Here is a 6,283-nt window from a genome sequence, read left to right as displayed (position 1 = left end):
GCAGGATAAAGAGGCTCCTCTCCGTGACTGTAGGAGTGGGGAGCGTTCTCGACTGTGTGAAGAAAACAATGCCAATACCTCCTGCATTAGAGCTCTTCTCCTACCCAGAGACCATATTACTTTGTTGCAGTTTGCTAAATGTTCAGCCTCAAGGTAAAATAGATTGAAGTGTTCAATACACTTAAAGGAATATAATATACTTTGAGAAATAGCTTTCTTTTCCCTTTTGGCCTCTGGTCGTGCCTCACACCAGCAGGGAGCAGAGTTAATCTCACAGGAGACAATCCAAAGACCCCTGTTTATTTTCCCCCTACTGCATGCTCGATAGGAACAGCAAGGGGGATAATTTAAAAAAAAAAAAGCCTGTGTTATTATTCATAATTCCATCTTTATAATATTACCTACATCAGCTCAGTGGATCACTGAAGCTCTGGCTTGTTATAAAACCGGGTATTTGCTTCAATGCTTTCCAAACAACAGATGCAATTCATTTCACTACACAAACACAGCACCGTTCTATCAAAGTTTGCCACCGAACCGCGGTAGAAAATAAGCCCCAACCTTTGGAGAATAATGTGCGAAGGGCTCCTAGTGCTCGAGAACTTGGGGAAACAGCACAACCTAGTGTTGCTTTTGCTTCTCTCCAGCTCCCGGGAAAGTGGACACGGCAAACCAGCGCACTCTTCATAACGACACGGTCACAGCACAGAGAAGGAAGCAAAGGTTTTATGTGCGACACCTCCTCCTCGCAGGCGGATCTCCTCTCACGTTATTCACTTCCCTGGTGATCTGCATTTCAAGCACATTATTTGCTTTTGTGTTCAGATGATAGTGCCCACGATCAAATAGTTTCTTTGCCAGAGCCCATAGACAACAGAGCCTGTCTTTCAGATGCTTAATTCTGGGGACCTTGACTCACATGTGCATGCTCACGCTAGTCATCAAAGCTGGGTTTGGGAACGTGCCACTTCCTAGGACACGTGGGAAGATTTTCCCTTTCCCTGGGACCACTGAGAATGTGAGACGTGTACCCTCATTTTCCTGTGATTTCAGGCAGTCTGGGGGCATTGGGAGCCTTGGCTGTTCCTGTCCTCTGTCCTATTCCAGATGCCTAGGTAGTCTGACTTTCCCAATTCAGTCCATGTAACAAGCATAGTATGGGAACATCACCATCCATTTGCAGGCTGACAATTCGCTGAGTCCTCAAAATGCAGCTGTAGTCAAGTCTGGCTTGGTATTCTCCCCCCCCAAAAAAGCCTGGCATCCTGAGCAAGCCCTTCTTATGCACTGTGTGAGTGACCACACACATCTAAAGCTTCCTATTCAAGCTGTGAAGAGAGCACAGAGAAAGCAGCAATGGCCCAAATGCTCCTCCTGTGACAGTCTGGCTGTACAACTTCTGGAGCAGCTGCCTGTTCATCTCTCTCCTCAGCAGAAATGGACAAAGCATTCTGCTGAAAAGCTGAACATGCCCAAACAGCAGCCACCAAGCACAGCTTTCCAGTGGAGTGCATATGACCTCCATATGCAGTTTGCCCAGTGCTATTAATCCTCTAATTTGGCACTGTGAGGATAGAGTTGTCACCTTGAAGTTGTTCCTCTAAAGACATGTGGGCAGCCTGTTCTGATGCACTGGAAATCCAGCACGTCAGAATAGACTCAATTGATAAGAGTCTGCTGGAGCACGGAAATTGATGTACTCCGGCAGCCCTCTGCGTCAGGTGTATCAGCATCCCCACGTGTCCCCGTGCAAAAAAAAAAATGGTGGCGAGGTACTTTGAAATAAAACATGTTCGATGAGCTTTAGTTCAAAGTACCCCACTGCCATTTTGTCAGTTCAGGGACACGGATACACATGGGACCTTTGTACCCACCACGTTTTTTGCCCTTTCTTGCGCTGCAACTGTGAGACTGTTTGAACAAGCGGGCTTTCCACATGCTTTAAAAGTCTTTCTGGTGCATTAAATTAAAACTCTTCAGACGTAGTTTCGTTTGACTCACTGGGAATTAAAGTGTTGCGTCCATGAATTCATTGCGTGCAAACCAAAGGCATTCAAAGATGTGTAATGGGCCCTTTGTCCACCAGATGGCACTGCGACTTTCTTGTAGTTCACCCCTTCAAATTGCTTTCCCTTTTGAATTGCTTCCACTTCACTTTTTCTTTTCTTGTGTGGTTTGCTGGCTCCCTGCTTCCACAACTGTGTGGCAGGGCACAGGCACAGAGTGGGTGGGGGGCCCTGGGCAGGGGGGACAGTGTTGGACCATCCTGCTCTCCTATGTCACCAGCCAGGGACCCAGCTTAATTCATTTGAAAACCTAGTGTGTGCAAACACAGATATGACGCTCCAAAATAAACACGTTTAAATGTTATAAACCTATTTAGTTTAATGAGGATTAAAACCCATGGTGTGTACAGGTGCCCATGATGCATGAGTGCTTTTAATTAGCATGGCTTGCTAATGAATGTGCCTGGTGCTGTGTCTCAAAGCACGTGTAAAAATGCCCGTAATTGCTGTAATGAGAGATTGCAACAGGTTTTCTGATAAAGGCCAATGGTGGGTGGTTAATTGGCAGGTATAAATACCTCAAAGACCTACTACAGTTGTTACAGAGTAAATATTTCCCTGACCTCATCTGGTGAATGGTTTGTGCTCTAAAGTATGCGGTCAGTTTATGCAATTTTTTATGGTCCCAATGCAACTAGATATTGTTGCAGCAACAGAAGTGTCTCACCTCATCTAGTCCCTAGGTAAAGATCTGCACTGGATATACCATATTCTAGTCGGACTGAGTTTGTGTACAAGGTAAAATGCGGGAGCCATCAGGGAACATCACTGACTTCGTCAGTGCATTTGGGAATAGGGTAGACAACCAAGGTACTTGTTGTAGGCAAATTTGAAAAGGATAAGTGCAGTTTTGGCTGGGTTGGCTCCCATGTTTGTTTTTCAAAGTAGAAGAGAAAGGATAGAGTTGAAGTCCTGTACATAAGCCTACCCAGGAGCACTCTGTTATATAGCACAAATCTAGCACAGGGGCAACATTACCCAAGCAACACTGCTTATTAATCATTTTAGATGGAGAAGAATGGCTACAATTGAGTTCATACCCTCAGACCAGCCAACTGCTCTTTTCCTACAGGAGGTGTTAACTGTCCATTAAAACTGTCTATTAGCAGGAGCTAATCCCTTCTCTGTTACATAAATATAATGCCCAAATACCCAGACCTCAAAGAAAACCACATCTTGCCTCACCCTTAATCCATGCTGAAAGCAGTGGCATGATGAGAATACCATAGGTCCAGGCTGCCCCATGTGTTGCAAGAGAGATCTGAGGCGGTTACTAAGCTGCATGGGTGGATGGTCTGGCAGCACATAAAAAAGCCAATTCCTTATCTGTTGCTTGCACCATCTGGGAACCTTTCTGTCTGCCTTCCCAGTCCTCATTTATTTTTATGGCTTGATCATGAGAGATGTTTGATGCGGAGTCTGCATAACCCGTAGCTAACTGAACGCAACACTTCTTCCCTTCTGTGCAGCTGTTGGCCTTCCTGTGCTTTTATTAGCACCTTTGCCTATGCGAGAACTAATCGCTTATGTGATCCCTGCCTATTTCCCTTCCTTTGTCACTCCCAGCCTTCAGATATTCCAATTTTCAGAGGATTAGATGCAAAACAGAAGAGCCATCAACCATGTTCTAACATTTTCCCCAGTCTCTCCCGTTGCCTTGGGGAAGTCTCTTTTATCTCAGGTTACTGTACACAGAAATCAGCAATTCAATATCCTGCATGGTATTTTTTTCCTCCATAATTTCAGATGCTGATTCTTGTTTGATCCTGTTACCTTGTAAGTCACTGGAAGAGAATGGAATCATTCCTGGTTGAGGATGCCAATTGCTCACTAAAACAGATGGTCCTTTTTAGCCTACTCTTCTCTTGTTTTTTGCAATGTTTTTTTCTTGTTTAAAACCAGGCAACCCAGAAGCCTGGCCCCAGTGAGATAAATACTTTATGCTAGCAAGTGCCAGTTCACCAAAGCTCACGAGAACTTGCTTAGCTTCTAGCTCATCTTTAAATCACACTGTCGAAGTTCAAGCCAGAAGAATGTGACGAGGTGACATGATCACAGTCTAAAACTACCAACTTGTGGAAGAGATTTCTGCGTGTAGGTAACTTTGTATTCTGTTCATGTGGGAATTGCCGGGGAAGGTCCTGAGGTCGGTGCCAGGGATGAGGTTATATCAGCTGATGCTAAGCCTCTATTCTGGCTTTAAAATCTAAGCAGGAGCCCCTAGGCCTTAGAAGCCCAGTACTAAAGAACAGAGTGAAGTTGTTCATTACTGCATTGTTATCCGTACAACTCTCACCAGACTGAAAACGGCAGAGCAGGTAATTTATTTTATATATTGATTGTATCTATTGTAATGAGATCTAAAAATAGCATAGAAGGAAATGCAATGGACACTGAGAATCTTTCCTGACCTTTGGCGGTCCCTTCCAGCCTCCTTCTCTGTGAGTCTATGATCCTCTAAACAATATTTAAGGGAGGCTAATTTGGTTATACATTACTTAAGGAAACAGATCTATTTTTGTCCCATTAGATTATTGCATTGAAAAGACCTGAGGCCTGAATCTCCTCTTACACCAAGGTCCTCCATGGAGTTAGGTGGATATGCAAGACTGATCTGAATTAGGCCCTTCAAATCCACTGCTAGAGAATATGGACGATCCTGTGGCTAAGAGGCTAGACTGGGCCTCAGGAGATGTTTGGGCCCCTAAGGAGCTAGATTGGGCCCCACAGACGCCTTGTGTGACCTGGGGCAAATCAAATAATCCTGCTGTGCTCAGTTCCTCATCCAGAAGAGGTGGTTAATACCAAATCAGCATGCCCCTGTACCACACTCTGAGGAAAGCAGCCATAACAGATATGAAAGCCACCTCCTGCAAGAAAGAAATTATCAGAAGACTCTATCTTACATCGGCTTCTCGTGTAGTGGATTTGTACGCGACAAGGAAACACTCTCACTTGTCATGATGGTTCACTTGTGGGATTGCTAGTTTTGGGAACTCTATTAAAGGCCTGATCCAAAACTATTAAAGTTAAGAGATTCCCATTGCACCAAGCTGTTGTATGGTTCCCGCCCCCCGAAGTCATGTCTATGTGTGATGGATCACAGAGATATTTATGGTGGAATGAATCCCTGAGGATATAACCACATCAGGACTTGAGAGAGATGACTGGTGCCTACTCCAATGGAGGTCAATGGGAGACCTCTCTTTAGAACCAGCAGAAAGGAGACAACTTTTGCAACTCACAGTGAAGGTCTCCCACCCTTAGCTCAAACCCCAACTGCCAGGAAGGATTCCTCACAAACCACAGCACCTTTCAGATCAAGGGACCAAGTGATCTTCTCTTGTTCAGCAAAGGAACCGTCTGTGGCAGATCATCAAGGTTCAGAGAGCCTGTGCTCACATAGAGGGCACTTACACACATGCGGGGAGCCAGCTGCGATGCGTTGGAAATCCAGTGCATGGGAGCAGACTCGATTATGCTGGAGCATGTAAACTGACATGCTCTGACAGCCTGGTGCATCACGTTTATCAGTGGCACAGCGCGTCTCCGCACTGAAAAAATGGTGGTGGTGTGATTTTGAAATAAAACACATTTGATGTGCTTTAGTTTAAAGCGCCCTGCCACCATTTTCTCAGCATGGGGATGTGCTGCGCCACTGATACATGTGACGCGCATGCACTTTTAATTAGCACAGCTCGCTAATTAAAAACACTTGGCACCATGTTGGGAGGATGTGTAATGCCCAGGGTGTCTAACACGGATCTACCAGCAAGGTTTGGGGGGAATTTCGGGATGTACACCTCCCATTCACCTTCATTAATATAACTGAAACCAGCACTTACTCAGACCTACCTGAGTTGTTGCAAGGGGACTGGTTATGTGCTGCTGTCTTGGGGCACTACTCCAGGCTGGGACTTGACTGGTGTGTGTAAATAGCTTTGCAGCTGTGCCACAGAGGTACTTCTAAGCAAGGGAGAAGTTAAAGTCCATGCTGAGGCACCACTAATTGTTCAACTTATTGCTACTGTTAACAGAAGCAGCAAATTATGTCAGAGAACCTCTTAGTATCTACGGTAGTGCTAGCCACAAATAATACACATTCAGTGGCATTAATGCTGACAAACAATTATGAAGGCAATGCATTAATGAAACCTGAAAACTGGGAATAAATGTCAAATTAAAAACAAACATGTCTGATATATTGGTTCTGGCAA

The sequence above is a fragment of the Crocodylus porosus genome, unplaced genomic scaffold, assembly GCF_001723895.1.
Source record: "Crocodylus porosus isolate Cpor-Errol unplaced genomic scaffold, CroPor_comp1, whole genome shotgun sequence".
Classification (NCBI taxonomy): domain Eukaryota; kingdom Metazoa; phylum Chordata; order Crocodylia; family Crocodylidae; genus Crocodylus; species Crocodylus porosus.
This window is presented reverse-complemented; position numbering follows the sequence as displayed.